The sequence below is a fragment of the Ruditapes philippinarum genome, unplaced genomic scaffold, assembly GCF_026571515.1.
Source record: "Ruditapes philippinarum isolate M1 unplaced genomic scaffold, ASM2657151v2 ctg1398_1_1_1_1, whole genome shotgun sequence".
NCBI classification, from domain to species: Eukaryota; Metazoa; Mollusca; class Bivalvia; order Venerida; family Veneridae; genus Ruditapes; species Ruditapes philippinarum.
Window position 1 is genome coordinate 134,553 of NW_026857670.1, and position 21,681 is coordinate 156,233.

A 21,681-nucleotide genomic window follows, 5' to 3' on the forward strand; every position below is an offset into this window, starting at 1 on the left:
TTTGGATGAAATTGCACCAGTAGTTTATGAGAATAGTCTGGACAAGTTTTGTGACGGACGGACAGACAGACAGACGACGGAGAAATGATCCCTATATGCATGCTGTGAACATGACAGCCAGGTCAGAGCTCAAAGTTAAAACCAGGGTCATTCAAATAACCATTAGGATTTTTCTTTCAAATGCCACTGTTTGAAAGAACAATGTTGACTAACCAGTCTTACTTGTATGCAAAACTCACTTTTTCAATTATACATCAATAACAGTGGTTAAAATATACACAGATACTTTTCTGACAAATTCTAAATTATTACTGACATGATAACTGAGAAAAACTAGAAATGTGTCAATAGGACACGGATGCCCCCACACGCCACTGTTCTGTCAATCTTATGACTCTAGGTCAAATAGTTTTTGGACTACATGTGCCACAAGTTGAAAACTAAAAATCAACAAAGGGCCATAATTCTGTTAAATTTGGTTGCAGCAAATATTCCTTCTTTTATTACCATCTACACATTAAGTTTGTTAATCCCTGGAAGTTTAAGCAAAATCTGCCATCCGGTTAAAGAGGAGAACTTTGCGTTCACAAAATTTCTACATAGTATATAGTGAAAAAATCAACAAAGGGCCATAATTCTGTTAAATTTGGTTGCAGCAAATATTCCTTCCTTTACTACCATCTACACATTAAGGTTGTTCATTTCTGGAAGTTTAAGCAAAATCTGCCATCCGGTTTAAGAGGAGTTGCTTTCACAAATTTCTACATAGTATATAGTGAAAAAATCAACAAAGGGCCATAATTCTGTTAAATTTGGTCGCAGCGAAAATTCCTTCCTTTACACCATCTACACATTAAGGTTGTTCATCCCTGTAAGTTTAAGCAAAATCTGCCATCATGTTTAAGAGGAGTTGCGTTCACAAGATTTTGGGACGAACTGACAAGTGCAACGCTATATGCTCCCACATTGTGGGGGCATAAAAATAATCTTATTTTACTTACATGTTAAACTGTCAAATCCTCTTTTGTGCCAGGCAGTATCTACTGCACTGGACATACCACTGCGGGTTTTACAGGGAAATTTCGGGGAAAGTCTTAATCTGCTGTGAGGTTTTTCAAGATGTGGACCACTTCTGATTTGTTTTCAACCTTTGACTGTCTGTGAGAACTGTAATTGTAAAAATATTTCAAAAATATTTTCTGTAATTTACAATTCATCTTTAAACGTAATATTGACAAATATTGAGAAACTACACCAATGAATTGACAATAACTTATTTATAATTAATGTAACACAATGTTCATACTAGAATAAGTTTTGTTAATTATTAATGCTGATTGCACGACTTTTTCCTGACCAATTTTAGTAATCACTTTTATGAAATAATTCGGACTGCATATCGATTATTCATCACATGAAGATACATCAAATTGTTTCTATTGAAGACGACCCCAAATAGCATTACAAAATTATCACAGTATTATCATTTAATTGCTACACCATGATTATAAATATATATAAAAAAACCTAATAGATTTCAACTTACAGTTTAATAGGCATTTTTGTTTGATGTATTGTTGAGGATTGTTCATCACAATTGTATAAATCTGACCATTCACTGTCATTTGTAACTGTAGCATCTGACTGAAGAATAGACCTTGAATAAAAAAAAATACATATGTACAAACAGTATATGGAGAGATATTCATATATTGAAGCAACTGACATAACACAAACAGTTCAACAACACCAGTCAGTTTTGCATAGTCCTTTACTTTCGTAAATAAACAAAATACAGAAAACAAACTACCAGTACTCACTTTAGTGCTGGCGAGGCACCTGGCAAAGGACATCCTCCAAGATCTTGTCAATAAGACCTTCCATGATGTTGTGTTCTGATACCATTGATTCTTCATGATGCACATCCCTTAAAAAATATGCATGTATTTAATAAGAATTTTAGTCTTAAACCAATGAAGGTAAAATATGATAAACAAGATCAACAAGGAAAGGCGGCGTTCAATGAACGCAACCCCCATATGACCCAGCAACAAGTACCAATGGCAAGGAGCCCAGGCGGACCCAGTTTGTCATGTAGAAATAAATACTTTTTTTAAAAACAATTACACATTTATGTTATTTTGAAAAAAAAAATATGTACATGAATATAGAGTAACATGCAAAAACAACAAAGCCATTGTTTAAAAATTCTTTTCTCATATATGGATTGTATAGTATTCTTTGGTTCCCTAAACCACGAGTATACCAGCAATATAGGATAATACCATGATAAGCTGCATAGACATAATAATTACAAAATAATTTATCAAATTCTTCCAATTCAATTACATGTTATTTCGAAAATATCATTGTAAATGTGTCTTACTCCATTTCCTTGATCTTTCGCAGCAGATTCTGTCGACATAGAAGCCACTGTCTCAATGATATTTCCAACACGTCTCTCCATTTCTTTTCATGTTTTTATTTCAATTGTTGGTATATTGAGTGTTGACAACAAATTGTTGACCCTCCTCTCACCGGCCCACCTACACTATCAATCATTGCTGTAAGAAAATGAAAAAGAAACAAATTATTTCATTTAAGTATACAAATATTTTGTCCAAAAAAAACTTCACATGGATTGTAATTTACATAACCGTGATAATAACACATTGCATAAATTTATATAGAGCTATTTTTAGCTGCCTCATGTATGTTGAATATTACTGTGACTGTGTGTATTGGCAGCATACTGCCTTGTGTAAACTGTGTCTATATAATGCACATGTAGGATTCTGTAATGTCTTAACAAAAATTGCATTGTTGCAAGATTTAATTTAGCAACGTTTTATCATTTTTTTTTCAAATTTCTCAGTGACTTTGGGAAATTAAAAACAGTTCAGAGGGAAGTTTATAAAAAAATTTCACAATAGGGAAGTGGCTAGCCGTACAGGCCGTACGGCTAGCCAAAAGTTCTAGCCGTACGTGAGTCGTGGGTCATGTACGACTAGCCAGGACACACTGTATTGGCTAGCCGTACGGCACTTTTCAAATTATATGGAGTACGTGAGTCACATACGGCTAGAACTTTTGGCTAGCCGTACGGGCCCGTACGGCTAGCCACTTCCTTCACAATAAGGAGTAGTGTTTTACAGCTCAACACAAACAAGATACATGTATTCTGTATAATAAATTAATTATTTATAAATCTGAAACATAAATTTGGTCCGCATAATTTCCCTCATAATTTTACATGTTTGACATCATTGGAAGACAAGTAGATAAACACTGATAAATGTATATTCATTTTGGTACGAGACCTTACATCTATGAATTCATAATCAGTATATAGTACTTAGTCTAAAGTATGATGCAATACATTAATCACTTACCTGTTCCTAATTTTGTGTTGACAACGAAACATGGCATTCCAACTTTCCCAGGTCTTCAATCTACTAGTACTACTACTAGAGTCTATGTGTTTTTCCATAGGGAACACAATTCACATGACCGCATTCTGTGTTTCGACATTTCACATACAAATATCCAGACACACCCTGTTTAAATTCACCTAACATATTGTCAAAGTTAATGGTAGGGCCTACTGGTCCAAGTCTACATTTTTTACAAAATCTTAGGTTTGACCGTGAACACGCCAAACTCAACGATTCTTCTTCCCTCTTTCCAACCCTCATTATCAACCGATTTAGGAAGAGTTGATGTTTTGTAGAGCTGGTTTGGTTGACCCGTAATAGCGAGCTCGACGAGCTGGCCCGAAGGGCCTGCACGAAAAGCGAGCTTTACGGTAACGCGAGTACCTGCTAAGTGATGGTTTTGAAAACTTTTCGTCCAAAGTACCGAATTGGACACATCGCAACTTTTCGAATTTAAAGATAACGATAAAAACTGAGGAATTCTGACTGAAAAACGGATGTGTAGACTGGTCACCCGCGCACGTCTATGGGAACCATAATTGGACAGGGAACCAGAATAACGGAAGCTGTGTATAAAAAATGAAAATCGAAGGCGCCATTTTGTTTGAAATCTGATAAAAAAAACAATTTTTTGTCGAATTTTGTTGTGAAAACTATCTAGAATGAAAGAAAATGGTCTAACTAAGAAAATGAATCGAACACCAATATCTTTTATTCAGTCGTTAACGCTGTACAGACGTTTAAAGTATTGTTTACGTGACGTCACAATGTAGCGCCAAACAGTACGTGCAAAACAAACAAATCAAGTACGCTATTTTAATGTCGCAAACGTTTTAAGTTTTACATTTATTTCACTTTAAATAATCTTTATTTCGCTTGAAAAATTATAGAGTGAAAGAAAATAAACAAAGTTTTATCAACGTTTTCAAAACTCGTTATTCATTTCACGACAGGGGCGGAGCCATATTTAACACAGTACGTATGACGTCACACGCACTCGTTACTGCATTTGAAATAAAAATGAGCGATTATTTATACTATTTCACGTAAAAAGTTCATCGAGCTCGCTTTGAGGCTTTGCCTTTTTCATATTACTGGTTACCTGCACTATAGTTATGTTCTATAATTAAGTCGGAATACTTGAGTTTTCTGCATCTTTTTACACTTTTTTTGAATCGACCGAGCGTATCACGCCTGTAAGACGCCATGTTAGATATCTACGGAAATTACGTCATTTTCTTGGGGAATACTACCACGTGACCGGGGATATCCGCTATTATTAGAATTCCGACTTTATACGTAAACAAACGAAGTTCGTTACGATAAATGGCGAGATATGGCGGTAATTGTCGAAGATTGCCGATTTCATTATGGGTCTTCTACCTTATAATTTTTTAACTGTTATTGTGAACTACAATACCCTCCATGATACATAATTATGATGTTTCAATTTGATAACTCTTAGGCAAAAAATAAAAATATGTTTGTTTCCACTTCCCGACCCATTAAAATAGGGTTGGGTAGGTAGGTAGGTTATAGGTAGGTACATGAAGGACTTTTTTTTATATGTGCATAATAATATAATTCCTTGGCAAAATAGTTATTTACTGAACAAAGTTGGATTAACTTTCAGAACTGATATGTTTGTGGCGATTATCTGGCAAACTTGTTTTTATAGAAAAGTTTCTGGTGAACTTTCAGCGAATATTTTTTTTGATAGAAAGATTCTGGCAATCTCTGGCAAATTAGTTTTCCACTGAAAGTTTCTGGCAAACTTTTGGCGAACAACTTAATATTCTGGTGAATTTGCCGCAAAGTCGCCAAATGTTTGCTACAGAGTTGCCACTAGTGGCGATATCTGGCAAACACTTGACACAGTGTTTCGGCGAACTAAAAGGTTTGCACAGCGAATTTGCGGCAAAGTTGCGGCGAGTTTACGGCAAACCTTTCCTTTTGGTACGGGGTTATATAATTTCTCAAAATCCGATTTCCATCTATTCAAAACTTCGTGCTCATTTCTGATTCATCAATAATTTCTATTGGTATAGAGGAGTCCTTTCAAGGTCCTAAACTTTTAATCTTTTGCCAGAAGTCATTCGGGTTAGAAGTCGATATTTCTTCAATCTCGATCGCCTTTGCATACCTATACGCTCGTTCACATTGTCTCAGGAGTTTATCAAAAGCATTACGTGCACCGATATATTCGTAATGCAATGTCTGTCTATAACGGTTATTTTGATCACATTTTTAAAATGCCCTTTCCTTTGTATTCGGCAAGCCTCGCCCTTTCTAGCCCATATCAGCCTCGCCTGATAAAATTGATATCAAAAGACAGTAGCATGTTTTTTCTATTTATCATGTAACACATAAAAACTGTCAAAATAACAAAATAATCTACTTTTAAACAGCGAATTTCGTAAAAAGGGGGATTTTTGTTCAAAGAAATAATTCTAGACAACAAATTCCACCGCCCCTGAAACTTAGAATTTGTAAATGGCGGCTATTTTTTCTTTCGATTCGGATAAAGATACAACTGAATGTAGGCTTAACACGATCAAATTCTTACCTTTAATTTAAACATCGATCCAAAAAATCCCTTAGAATCACATAAACTTAATTTACTGCACTTTTTGTCTTGAATTGTCAAATTCAAAAGTTCACGATAATTTCAATCAAACAAAAGTCAAATCGGCAATCAAACACAAGCTACACAAACATCATGCGTTTTATTTTTTAAACGAAACAATTTGTTCGCTTATTAAATAATAATCCGGCAAAATAAAGTAAACATTTACAAGTTCTCAAAGAAAATCGTCAAGCCTGTTTGTTATGTTTACATGTATGCTTTATTTACCAAGAGTCGTGGGCATTTCTAAAAATAGACCAGTGACGTATGATGACGTCACAGGAACAAGCATGGAAATTACCAGAAAATGCTGAACTATTTGTATTTTGCACTGTCATGATCTTTAATGCATCTCTTAAGACTTATTTCCGATTATCTTGCTCATTTTATATAGGTACCATTTTTCATTCACATGCATTTTGCTTTTCCTTGAGTCGTGGCTAACATGTAGATGTCAACAGTAGTGTAAGAAAACATTGGTCAAATCTCAGTGAACTATTTCAAGTTATCTTACCAATTTATTAAACATCATTATATGAATAGAGCCTCCTATCTTTATAGATTTAAAGTCAGATTTGATAAATTTATTCGGTACTTAACAGTCCTCAATAAGATCTTTTAAAGTTTGTTATGAAACTAAAATAAAACATCAGGGCAACTTTCATTCTGCCTTCAAAATCTTTTATACATTAACAAAATTGTAGCAACAATTGCAAATGATATTTTGATAAAACAATATGGTTTTCATATGTATCCTATTCCGTTAATTTTGCTTTATAAACAAACATAACTAATTGCAAAAAGACGTGGATACAACAAATGATTTCAAAATTTTATTCAAGATGGATAATGGGATCGATATTAGATATAATGATGCCGATGACCAAGTGTTAGTTTATATTTCAATTAATAGTTCAGTGAGACTTTCTGTGGGCCCAATTTTGGCGGGAAATTAAGTCGCACCTGTTCCAAACACCGGAAACCAGTAGGTTGTTGTTGTTGTTGTCAAAAAATGTAAACAAACCCTACAAATGGCCAAATTATTCGATTATTACAGTATTTACAACTTTTTAACAACAAATTATAAGAAATATTAACTTCTAAAATACATTTTTAACCATACAATTAGTCATTTACGATTTTAACCCACCCACGACTCAAGGAAAACCCACGACTTAAGGAAAAGCAGCCAACTTTATAGTATGACGTAAACATTGATGATGTCATTGGCAATATAAATTATGACGTCACTCATTTAGTTGGTGTTAAAACTATTCGCTGTCTAATTTATCGCATCTTGATTCAAGACTTGTAAGGGTATGAGCTAACATTGTAGAATTCACATGCTGATGAAAATGAGAATATAAGCAATTGAAAAAAGTCCGTTAAAAATGGGCGGGGCTTATTTTTGATATCAGGTTACTGACCTGATATCAAAAATAATTATCAGGCAAGTGTTATCGGACAGTTACCATAGCAGTTGCATGATAAAATTGCTTATATTCTCATTTTCATCAGCATCAATGTGAATTCTTCAATGTAATCTCATACCCTTACAAGTCTTGAATCAAGAATCGATATTTATTTATTTATTATTTCAATTTTGATTTCAATTACGAATAAATTAGATAGCGAATAGTTTTATGAAGTCACGTCATAATTTATATTGCAAATGACATCATCAATGTTCACCGTCACGTCATACTATAGCCTGGAACGCCGTATTATCGGCGTACTTAAAGTTTCCACTATGCACGCGTTATTTTTCAGTGCTAGATTAAATAATTTATATTTTGCGTGGAAAAGCAGACATCTTTTCTACAAATTTACCGTAAGAAATTCAGTTTATGCTGAACTGGGTCAAAGATGTTTAGCTTCAATACGCATGACCGCATACACAACTTCCTAAAGGGAGAACACTCTATTATCGGACGTATTCAGCATTGATCAACTATGGCAAGCCGTTGTTGTAAAAAAAATGACTGAAAACTTGTCTTACCTTATAGTTTGGCTATCCACCGTCAAATAATTATCTTTCTGTACTTTACACACATATTATGGTTGATTTATAAAGTTTCAAGTCAAGAGTATGATTCAACAAGTTCATGGTTTTCAAAATAAAATGTCACCAAACAATGTCAAAGTGTTATTTCAAAACAATTAACTGGATATTTATAATGTCAACATGGAACAGGAAACAGTTCAACAGTCTTTTAAACATGTTTTTTTTACAGTTTTAAATGTATTTATTGGCAGTGGGACATAGAAATTCACTATGACGCCGCACACAACCCTGACCTTAGTGCAGAAGGACAAATGTGTCCAGTGATGACACTTATCGCATTGAGCCCACTTCACAATAACTAAACTTGTACACTGCCTAAGAGCTGGAGGTGAAAATTTATGGCACACACAGCAATTAGAAGATTCATCCTCAGATCCAGACTCAGTTTCAGCCTCTGAACTGCTGACATAATAAGCAAAAGGACATGGATGAGGAATTTGCTTTGAAGAAGATGGTTGAACTGCTTTTGTAGTAGAGGATTTACTTACAGATCTTACAGATTGAGAAGAATTATCTGTGATTGTTGCTTGATTTGCTTTGGGCTTTTTAGCTTGAAGCACTGTGATGTTGTTGGGCTTTGACAAACTACCAGCTAGAAATGGTGGTACAAACTTCTTTCTAGGTTTCCTACTGGGATCAGAGATGCCAGTGATGGTCTTGGACTTGAAGAAAATACTTCTAGGACTAAGTACACCTTCTGGAATGTTTTCTTTGTCAGTTTATTGGGCATTTATTGGCACATTGGTTTGTCTTGGAGAACACTGAAGACATCGAGGTTGAGGATCAACCGCAGACACATCAGGAACACTTGGATAAATTGAAGAGGGTGCTATCTGGGACTCTTTGATGGTATAATCTGAGAATGGATATATTCCAGTCTTCCGGAAAGACGAAATGAGGTTTTCAGGACACAGAGCTTTCAAGTATGGCTTTGAAGTTAATTTAGACACCTCATACTTGGTGATCTTTTGACCTGGATGTTTCTGTAAATACAGTTGACATTCCCTATAGTACATAGACTTCAAAGGTCCGAATACCCCAACATCTAAAGGCTGTGTTATGTGACTTGTGTGAGGTGAAGCACAAACAGAATTATGTTGTTTTTTCTCTTGTCCATTCAACAAGAGAGAGTTGTACATGTGATTTGTGTCCATCAAAAAGAACCAGAGTTGGAGTATCAGATGAGACATTTGCATACTTTATAAAGTGCTTTGTGAGATAATTTAGGAAAATTAGAGAATTAGACCAACCACTATCAGACATTTCACCATCTGCACCAGTGGGAGCTCCATTTAAAAATTCACTATTCCACCGTTTCCCTGGAAAAATGTAATAGGGTGGGAGCTGGTTCCCAACAGCATTTCCACCACTAATAATTGTCACAGTTGATGATCTTGGGGAAGTAACTGCTTGTGACTGAGAGGTTGCATCACATACTATATGTGGTGGAACATGCTCTGTATTAATGCCAGTCTCATCAATGTTATAAATGCGCTCGGGATTCCCTTCGAGTCCATTATCAGAAATAATGGTGCAAAGTTCCTTGAAATATTGATCAAGGACATCCTTGGAGGCACATTTAGCTCGAAGTAAAGAGAGCTTTTGAGGTTTTGCAACTTTCAGATTTTCCCATCTCGTTAGGAAACCATAAAACCAACTGTCACTTAGTGGTTTGTCACTGTTCATTTTCTTGCCACAAGCCACTGCAAAATCAGCAGCAAGATATACGTTGGCTTTAGTATAGCCATACCCAATGCTGGCCATGTGCTTTATATGGTCTGCCAACCTCTGCTCCTCTTCGGATGAAAATAACTTCAACGGCCCCGGATTTGCACCAGTCTCAACCCTTCCTGATCGCCTATCCTTGATGGTAGATTCTGGCACCCCATACAGCCTAGAAGCACGATAGGCAGACATGTATACCCTTATTGGTTGCATCATAGGCACGTTGAAGATTTGCTGGGTCATACTGGCGCCTCAGTTTCACTTGGTGTGGTGTACTAAAAGAAGGACGCCTCTTAGCAGTCACTGTATGAGAAACCTGAAAGAAGAATAACAGAGGAAAAAAAACTTACCTAAAAATGCAGATCTACAACTTGCTCTGCTCAGGATGGTTAATAATGTAATTGTAATTATTACGTAACGGCCTTCCATAGAAAAAAAGTGACGTCATCAGTGTACATTGAGAAGTGATAGCAGACGGATGTTAATTGTTGTGGATAAAGCTTTGAAAAAGGAATAAGTTGAGGAATAAGCATATTAATTATTAGGATTTTATAGATTTTTATTAATAATGAAAAATTTTACCTGAATTTGTGACATTTTCTACGAAAATTTAGCGATTTGATGGAGCGTGAACTTCCTTGTTATTGTTTACTCACGTGAGAGGGTGGTAGGCGGTGCATAAGTTCTCCTTCTTCCCCCACTGTATCACACTTTGGAACCAGCTCCCAGGGAACATTGTCACCCTGCCTGATCTAGATCAATACAAACAGGCAGTGGTTAAGATACAGTATTAGTTGACTTGTTGTGTTTTTACTTTTAAATCTTTCTTTCACCCTTACTAATAAAAATATTTTAACAATGACTAGAAGTTTTCAATGTCTCTCACTGTCCTGATCATGTTCATTTTCAGGTTTTTACTTTCTCTCACACCTTTTACTAACACATCCGACGCGCATAATTTCCTGCCTATAACACTCGCGAGAGGGGTTGGCAGTACTCAGAGATAGATAGATATAGATAGCTATTTATGTAAATTACCGTATTTTCGGAATACGTCGATAATAGAGGTGCGCCGATAATACCGAGTTCGAGTATACATGTAATCACAACAAACAGGCTAGACGATTTTCTTTGAGAACTTGTAAATAATTACTTTATTTTGCCGAATTATTATTTAATAAGTGAACAAATTGTTTCGTTTAAAAAATAAGACGCACGTTTGTGTAGCTTGTGTTTGATTGCCGATTTGACTTTTGTTAAATATTGAAATGATCGTGAACAAATCAAGTAAAGTTTATATGATTCTAAGGCATTTTTGGATCGATGTTTAAATTAAAGGTAAGAACTTTATCTTGTTAGGCCTACATTCTGTTGTATCTTTTAATTTTATCCGAGTCGAAAGAAAAAGTGGCCGCCATTTAAAAATTCTAAGTTTCAGGGGCGGATGAATTTGTTTTCAAGAATTATTTCTTTGAACAAAAATCCCCTTTTTTACGAAATTCGCTATTTAAAAGTAGACTATTTTGTTATTTTGACAGTTTTATGTGTTACATGATAAATAGAAAAACATGCTAAGTACTGTCTTTTGATATCAATTTTATCAGGCTCGGCTGATATGGGCAGAAAGAGCTCGGCAAGCCTCGCCCTTTCTAGCCCATATCAGCCTCGCCTGATAAAATTGATATCAAAAGACAGTAGCATGTTATTCTCGTATAACAACATACTCATCAGCTCTTCGGTATAATTTCTGTTATAGCCCTTGTCTAATGACAGTGAATCAGCTAATTCTTAGTAATTATTGCATAAACAATTGGAGCTTTATGTGTAATAAAAATATAAACATAAAAAATTGCAAAAACGCAATTAGAACATTGCATAATATAGTGTCAATTTAATCCTGCTTTTAAATGGATTTTTTTTCAGGTGCAGATCACAGGTATCAGGTAGGCAAAATATTTACACTATCTATTTTTAATCTTATTTTATGACACCTAGTGTCTGGCCGCATACTGTTTGGGTTAAGTGATTTGATAATGTTTTACCTAATTAATTTATGGACCTTTGTTGTTTTTTTCCATACAGTATATGTAATATAAAGTGAACATTTTTTTCTTTGCAAAACACCTGCATTTCTCAAGGGATTATGATAAAACTTTCACAGAAGCTATGTCATCAAGTGCCCTGGTTCATATTGTCAGGGTTTAGTGTTTGAAGATGTTATGGCCCTTTGTTTTTTAAAAATATATATGAAATTTAGTGGCACAATTTTCAATCATAACTAACCTAAATTCGGCGATATAAGAACAAATGTCAATGGCATTTTCAATAAACTACAGTAATCTATAATTATACTTGATATAATTGTACAAGTTACTTTAAGTTAATTTCAAACAATGTTATGGTTCAGCGGTTGCCAAATATAAACAAATATAGCGGATGTAAAATCTTACCTCGATCTGAACACGTCACCTAAATTCGGCGATTTGATTGGTTGCAGTAAATCATCACAAATATCATTAAGTATGGTGTCTTAAAAGTGTCATAATAATGTAAATGCTAACTTGAATTCAAACTGACAAGAAAGTATTTAACTGGAACATTTTAAACTGTTAAAACTGATATTTACAAATTGTTTTTTGTTTGTTTTAATTTATGACTGGCTACAGGTTGGACAGAAGAAAACTGTCACCTACTGTGCGCAACACTTTCACTGGGGAGCAGGAATTGAGGTGTGTAACCCATAGGTCACATTTGTCACATTGACCCCATCTGAACAATTCTATTTTCATCACAAATATGTTTTGTCTGAAGGAAAACAAATCTTCCCCACAAACACTTCATTTTTCTTCTTCTGTTTCAGAATCTTCATCAGAGACATCTTCAGAAAGTTCAAGTCTAGGTTGCTCTTTGATTTAACTTTTGGTTGTTTGCCTTTTGAACTGTTTAATTTTTTGAACTGTCCTTTGTTTTGTTTTTCAGGTATGTTTTGTGTTTCAGGTACCTTTACTTTTAGAGGTGGCATGAATTTTCGTTTTTTGGAGCTTGTCTGCTTTTCAATGTGATCTTTTATTTTTTCAGTAACATCTTCATTTGTTATAGCTTTGCCACCAACAACTTTGCTTAACGTGTTTCTAATTTTAGCTGTTTGAACATTTTTCAAAACTTCACCACCTCTGCATTCAAGGAATTTACAGAAGAACCAGAATTATCTTTACTAGAGGCTTTTTCTGGTGGAGAAGACATGCATTGCTTTTCAACTGTTCTGACAGGGAAACTCAAAGATGGTGCAATATCAGAATCATTCACTACATCCTAATTAAAAGGGTATATACCACTCTTCTTGAAAGCTGCCTGGATATTTGCTGGTGTCAGTGTGCTTGAGTATACCTTGCATGCAAGTTTACAAACATCATACCTACTTATTACTCTTCCACCAGATTCCCTCATGTAGTTGTGGCATGTTGAGTTCCACGAAACTTCAAAGGGTCCGAAGCAACTGATATCTAAAGGCTGTAACAAATGACTACAGTGTGGTGGTAAAACAAATAGGGATTATATGATTTTCTTTTGCCCCAATCAATAAGTGTTAATGAGATATGACTCTTATGTCCATCAAATAGAACAAGAAAACTGGGTCTGTTGCACTGTGTTCTGGTAAGTATTTTACAAGATGTTCTTTCATGTACTGGGTGAATATATCAGTGTTGGACCATCCTGATTCTGAAACAACTCCAGTTGCCCCTGCAGAAGCCCCTTCCAGTAATTCAGGTAGCATTCTCTTGCCTGGAAATATGAAAAATGGTGGCACTTGATTCCCCATAGCATTTACCCCGCCTATAACAGTTACAGTTTGGGATTTACCAGAAGTTACAGCTTGAGCTTTATATACTGCACCAGTTACAATTTGTGGGGGTTTGTGGTTAGTTCATAGTCCCTTTTCATCCACATTATATATGGCCTCAGGTCTTTTCAGAAGATTATTATCAACTATGATTTTATTCAGCTCTTTGAAGTAATTTGTGATAGCTTGTCTTGTAGCACTTCTAGCTCTAGCTGCTTCAAGACTTCTTGGCTTTTTGACAGACAGTTCAGGAAATCTATTCAAAAAATTGTAAAGCCAACGCAAACTTAGTGGGTGTTCTCTGTCTCTGAGTCCCAAATGGACAGCATAATCAGATGCCAGATTTATAGTCTCTGTTCGAGAATATCCATACCCAATCTCAGCCATTGTATTAAGATGATTAGCCAAGTAAGATTCTTGCTCTTTTGAAAACAGCTGGGTTCGACCAGACTTTGGCATTATGGACAGGAACATTACCATATACTCTGTTCTTCAAAGTTGATACAGGGATACCATAAGACTTGGCTGCTCTTTGAATAGATACTTTGTTTAATTTTACTTTTTCATTTAAAAAGCATTCTCAATGATGTCTGGTCATAGCCCGTTCGATATGGACCTCTTTTTGAATCATGTTTCTGAAATAAAAAAATTAATATTTTTTTTAATATCATGTCTCTTTTACGCTTCCGTACTTTTTAATTTTGGCGGGAGTGTGACGTAGTATGTTGACATAGATCGGCAGTAAAAATAGTAAGGTAACAGACGACGACTGTCAAATTATTTTAAGCAACAATATCAATCAAATAATTATAAAGGAAGGTATAGATAAACTTGAAATTGCATCAGGTAAAACACACATTTTTCTCCATGTCATATACAATTTTTAATGTTTACCTGCCGTATCTCCATCTTTAGCGCAGAAAAATCACTCGAGTTCAGTTGTAAAAATTGACCGTGGGAAATAAACATGATTTTACCTTCACCTCTGAAATCTCGCGTGAATGACGAAAAACAAAACATCGCCGAATTCAGGAGAACGCCGAATTTGGGTCACGGTAGGATATATTGTTATTGACTGGAAACATTCTGATTGATGCTTACAGTCAAAGTCATTGTTACTAAAAAGTTAATATGTTTCCTGCCATTAACTAGAGAAAGGAATAAGATATACATGTAGGGATATATGTATGTAATGTTTATCTTCTATGCATAAAAAGAATATCAGTTGCCTGCATGCACAGTTTATTGTTACAGTATTCTTTTCATGTCTGTCAATTTTCAAAACTTTCAGTAAGAATATATGACATTTATGACATGGTCAAACTTTATTTAATCATGACTTTAGAACTTGAGACAAAATCCCCCCCCCTTCTTTAATTTACTGCCAGTAACTGGTATCTGCCATGAGACAGCATAACTCTGTGGAAGTAAGTGGAGATTAGTACAAACTTTAAAATATATTCATTTTTTTGGATAAAATTCCCTTCTATTGTGATAATGTGCTTTTTAGCTTGACTATTCAATAAGAATAAGTAGAGCTATTGCAGTCACCCGAGCGTCGGTGTCGGCTTAACCACTTATGTTTAACTTTTTGTAATACCTCAAATATTTTCAAAGTCCATTGACATATGTCTTTGAATCTTTGCACACTTGATCACCACCATAACCCCAACCTGTAGACAGGAGGAGGTAACTGTATCAAGAATTTTGACAGAATTATCCCCCTTTTTCTACTTTAAATTAATGTTAAAGTTTTTGTAATGCCTGAAATATTTTCAAAGTCCATTGACATATGGCTTTTAAAACATTTCGCTTGTTCACCATCATAACCCTAACCTGTAGACAGGAGGAGGTAGCTGTATCAAGTATTTGACAGAATTATGCCCTTTTTTTACTTAAAAACTTATGTTAAAGTTTTTGTAATACCTCAAATATTTTCAAAGTCCATTGACATATGGCTTTAACTTTGCACACTTGTTCACCATCATGACCCCATTCTGTAGACAGGAGAGGTAACTGTATTAAGCATTTTGACAAAATTATGCCCCCTTTTCACAATTTAAAATTTATATCTAGGTTTGCATTATGACCCCCTCAGATATTTTCATATTCTATTGACATCTATATTTGAAACAACTTGAAATTTTATACTCTTCTTTGAGAGCATAATTATATTTTTAAAAGGACTCTCTCCAAGGCCTATAACTGTAACATGGATTGCCCTTTTGTTAACTCAGAAAATTTTACATTATCAAGGCTCTTTTACTATCAAGCACTTAGAATATTCGAGTGTTGCTGTCCTACTGACAGCTCTTGATGATTTTTCGTGCCTGAAATCAAAATTTGTTAGGTTTTGATTATTAAGTTGTGATGATTAGATTAAAGCACCTCTTCAATAGCCTATGTTATGCTTCTTGTTACGTTTTCTGTGATAACAAATTTTTAAGACTAGAAAAGTAAAATAAAATTCAGCTCTTATTGTTCTTAGTATGTTGTTGGTTATGGATTTTAGAAGTTGATCAGCCTTTCTTCATGCCTATGTCTTCTTATCATTACAGGCTTCTGAAGAGTTTTTTAAAGTACCTCATACAAAATTACTTGTTTGTCGGAGAGAAGGATCAAGCCGCTTTGGACTGGTGGATAATAAATTGAAGTGTCAGATATGCAAGAAGGAATGTGAGTAGAGAGGTGAAAAACAGACTGAGGCTTTCAAAGTCAATACTTTGAGCTGATTGAAAATCTATTTTCACCTGAACCAGATCAATGTAAAAGAGAAATCAGCAACCAAAGAGCAAGCATTTCTTATTAAAAAATTCCATACAGGCGATCAGAAATACTTGCTGAAGGCTTGAAAGGTCTTGAAACTACTTTACAGGAGAATTTACTTCCAGATATGGACCATTGTCCCAACTGTAATGGAAATTTGGAGGAAGGGGATCCAGTTTTGAAGGACTGGATTGCATATGACAATGTTGTCATAGTAACAAACACTTCATTAAAACATGCTAAAGGTAATAAGTCCCATTTCTATTTTTGAATTTATGTTTACTCATTGTGATTCAAAAGATGATTTATTGAAGCAATGAAGTTTAAAGAATGATAAATCAGTAGGCCAAAGAGAATCATTGTGGAATACATTTTTAATTCAACTTCTTGTACACTCATATTTCAGCAACCACTGAAGCTTTTTTCTCTGAAAATGCTTAAAAAGTGCATGACAATGTTCATAGTTTAGCATCTTTTTTTCAAGGGTTATCTCCTCTTCAAGAATCTTGCTTTTAGAATTTTTTATTGGATGTTTAAAGATTTATCTTCAGAGTGTCTTTTAGTCAGTCTGTCTGTTCCGTCCTAAACACTGTTTTCTGAGATCACTTTTAAACTTGGAACTTTTCCAAAAAATTTACTTAAAATATAGAAATTTAAAATATTAGTAATACATATTCATCCTGAGAAAATTGGATATTTTGATTATCTGTTGTAGATACAAAATTTCCTTCTAAGTAGTTAATTATGATACAAACTAAGAATTCAAGAGATTTATTATAAGTTCATTCATTCATTCATTCATTCAATGGCAAAATTGAATGGCCAGTGGCCATATACAGAAATATACAATTGCATGTTAATAGTTTTAGTTTCAATTTACCAGTTTACTTAAAACTCATAGCAAACTTCTGTGGAGACCTTCATTTAGACTACATTCATGTCAATGTAAGTTATATTGAAAAACTTTTTCTGGTTGTAAAATTGTTTTTGGATTAGCCTGTGATACTGAAAATAGAAAACAAATGATCTCAAATCAACTGCTTTAATAAGGAATAAGAGAATACAATAAAATCTTGTTGATATTTTGGTTACAAGCAGACCCAGCTTGGACTTGTGATTTACATTTTCTGAAAAGGGCAAAGCTTGAACCACCCACTTAAATAATGATAATTTATTAATCATGCCCTCTTTATTGTACATGTGCTTTTTAACTTGCTTAAAGCAGCACGCCTACAGATTAATGATTATTTTCATGACAATTTAGAAAATGTATTTAACAGTTTAATTTTATATAGTAACCAAAAGGAAGCAACTTACACATTATCAATGGCACTAACAACCCACATAAATTACAAAAAGAGGTAAAAATAATGAAAAATTAGCAATAAGTCACTGAAAATATGTAAATAATAATGAGGTAAAAATATGCAAAAAATACCCGTATTGTGTTAGTAATGCAGAAGAAATATAGTTAAAAATAATGAAAAGTTACTGCCAGGAATGGAAACTGCAAGAAAACCAAAGTTATTGTTTTTGGCTCGAATAATCGCGGTACTCGTAACTTAACATTTTACAGAAATAATCGTATTATTGAGATAACAGAAAAATATAAGTATTTGGGAGTTGTTTTTAGTCAGACTGGCAAATTTAACAAAGCACGTGACCATATTATAACCCAAGCAAAAAATGCGATGCATTTGTTATACAAACGTATTTTTAACCTAAATCCAGCCCATAGTCACATTTTCAAGCGAAATATGGGGTATAGAAAATAACAACGACATAGAAAAGGTGCATTTAGATTTTCTAAGAAAAATTACAAATACACGGAAAAGTACCCCCGCTTATATGTTATATGGGGAATTGGGGCGTTACCCGTTGCAAATAAATATCAATACGAAAATAATTCGGTTTTGGAATATTTTAAAACAAATGATTCGAATAAATATTCAAATATTATTTACAAAAAATGATCAAAGCGGATATGAGAAACCAAAGCGAATAATTCATACAGACGGGCTAAATAAATCTCAGTAAAAGCATATGTTTAAACTTTACTGGCTTTCCCCTATCTATTCTTGAATCAAGAAGATATCACCTATAACAAAAATATCCACTTACTAATAAAGCAAGTGCTAGTAGATTTATTGCGATTGAATGGAAAATTACAAGCCTCAAACAAAGGAAAACTATATTACTTTGTATAAAGTAAGAACATAAAAGAGAAGACTATATTAACAATATACCGAAAACTTGTACATACCGCTTCTTAAATTTCGTACAGCTAATCACCGTCTTCCGGTTAGAAATTCCTAAGATATAACAATACTCCGTACAACGAGCGTAATCTGCGAAGAGTGCGAACACTTGGAGAGGAATTTCACGCAATTATGTCCTGTAAACGTTTTACTGTCATACGGAAAAAATATTCCCAGAATATTATTCATACATTATTCCAAACTGTCAATCAAGTATAATGGAATTGTTAAATAGTAACCCGACTATGCTACCTTGAAATCTTTAAGTATGTTTGTCGTTTCAACCATATTTTGAAACAATAAGTTGCTTTTCTTCTGTATAAAATGAAATTAGACAACACCTCGCCAGGTAAAACATTAGTCTCGATTCTGTCCAACGCCTACAGACTAAATCCCACAAATTTTCTACATTTGTATGAATGAAATTCCCCATAGACTCTGACATGAATTACTGTACAGTTATAATCGGTCGTGCAAACACAATAGTAAATGTGTCTCTTGTTATACTAAACAGTTATTGAGTTATATGCGAACTCTATCGTACATACCTGTTTAGTTTTTATTCTACATATCGTCTCCAAATTCTTTCGACTCACTCATACTAGTATGAAAACTGCTAGATATAAAGTACTAGTCTGAAGAGAATATTGACTTTTTACACTATTTCTAAATATAACTTATTTGTCGTGCACGCAACAATATATCCCCGTCATTTTTACACACTTGTTCCGCTTGATAACAAGGCTATACTTTAGTCAAAACTTTAGACACGTTTTCGTTCCTAAACTAAGCTGTTTTCGTAATATTTGTTTGCATGTCTAGTTCTACCTCATAAATTGTTAATACACCCACATCATGTTCTATAAAAATTGCTATCATTAATTTGCTAAAGTGTCTGTTGTTACATTATATGTAACTCTTGACTAAATAAAGAAATAATTGTATCTTGTATTGTATCTGTATTGTATTGGGTAGTTCTTCAATACAGTTGTTATGTACAAATTACGTTCAATATATAAATCGGTAATTGACATCTTGACCAACTTAATATATATGTAAACAAACTTATCATCAGTATCCAAGATTTGTTACGCGTAACGCAAGAAACCAAATTAAAGTCATGGCAAAATGTATCTTGTTTCAGGAGACCCATACCTGCATGTACTAACAATTTTACCCATAATTTTTTGATGATGTACGACAACTTGGATACTTATGGCAATAGAAACACTTACCAAGACGCGAATTCTCATATCAGAAATTTCGCAAAGCTTGGCACACCTTCCTCAGACTCCACTGCTGGGAAACTTGTATCTTACACAGATGCTCTTTTTCTTGTCCAGACCTGATGGTAATGTTGGTCCGGAAAACCAGTTATAATGTGAGTGGAACATCCCTCTCATTTCACACGTAGGATGTGGAGACTGGGAAGACAACAACATGAAGAAACTCATTAAAAGATTCTATCATCTGATCTAGGCGTATGCTGATATGTCCTTGTTCTTGAGAAAAGCAAATTATCTTTTAACCTTCAGCTATGTAACAATGTCATCCTTCATATACAGCTCAACTCGACCTACAACCGCGGACTGCAGCCGTCGACTTGAATATTTATTCAAATAAATCGCATTGGTTTGATATAATCGAAAATTCTGCTAGTGTAACGCACGACAACTATCTAAACTTGCACAAATCAAAGCGCCAACTTATAGCGCACAGTTGGCATAATAACATCTCACATACCTACCTGCTACCAGAATTAAGTAGATTTACGAGTTTAGCAAAAAGACCAAATATATTCTCTATGCCTTATATTGTTAATTCTTTTAACTCTATCTCCTCTTTTTTTAATTCTATATCATCTATAGTAATTTGAAAAGTTCCTTTATATTCATCATGTTGAAATATAAGCGGAATTTGAATTTTTCTTGTAAAAAAAAATAGCTTCACATCGTGGCATTTTCAATATATGTTGTTTCAATCCTCTCCTATCAACCCGTTTAAACCCCGTTTACCAAGAATAAGAAACAGTTTTCGAAAATTTATGTTTTAATGCTCTAAATATATAAATAATCTATAGCCTGCTTAATTATTTATTTGCGTTTAATGTGTATTCTTAAAATTTATGGCATTTAAATCATCGTGCTAAATAGTATATGCCGGTCTCTCATTTCAGCTAACTTATGACCAAACATTTTCTTTTGAATGATGCTACCAACAGACATTCTACCCTGAAGGTTTTCATCAGCAGATGCCACGCTCGTGGCGATCTCACGCTCTGCAGTTAGTGAATTCCCGATAAAAAAAGCTTCTGTTCCGTACAGTGAAGAAAAGTTCTCTGAGCCACCTGTTTGATTAATATCAACGAGATTGATGTAACCCAAACCACTGCTACCATCTGTATCGTATAGTTCTGTACAGCATGGCCTTTCCATCTCGAGTAACTGTATGTTCTTATGTTTCAGCCCATGCTAACCCAGTAACCCTGCGTAAAGCTAACTTGTTTCAGGATTAAACAATCAGGCCAAAGACCTTTGATGTGGGGGAAAAACTGTTCATAATTTTTTTTCCCGTATTATTTGAGGTTTTTCCCGAAAAATCCAAAATGTACTCCAAATATGCAGCTATGTGGTTTAATACGGGAACATGGCTTGTGTCCCATTTATATATGCAAAAGAGGATCATCAAAAAATCGACCTTGACCTACAGTGAGGATGATGCATTATCATTCTTACCATGTTTGCCGAAGGACAGGTCCAGGGGTCAAATAATGACTTTTCTCTCGGCCATTATATGACACTTCTCTCATCTATTATGTGTTTTAGTGTCCCTTCCCTCATCCATTAGGACAAGTGATGACTTCTCTCTCAACATTCAAGATAATATATGATACTTCTTTCACTCATTATGTGATTCAGAGTTGCCCTTTTCTCACCCATTAGGACAAATGACTTATTCTCTCAACC

At 34.4% G+C, this 21,681-nt stretch overlaps 1 protein-coding gene and 1 long non-coding RNA gene across 2 annotated transcripts in view; both read right to left on the reverse strand.

Moving 5' to 3' along the window:
- Positions 1-21,681, reverse strand: part of LOC132750553 (uncharacterized) — a 288,756-nt gene that overhangs the window by 130,066 nt on the left and 137,009 nt on the right. The window lies entirely within an intron of this gene.
- Positions 908-3,535, reverse strand: LOC132750556 (uncharacterized). Its single transcript, XR_009628571.1, has 5 exons — positions 3,393-3,535; positions 2,387-2,564; positions 1,821-1,927; positions 1,547-1,657; positions 908-1,167 (listed from the first exon to the last, which is right to left on the reverse strand). It is a non-coding gene; the product is annotated as an uncharacterized LOC132750556 (long non-coding RNA).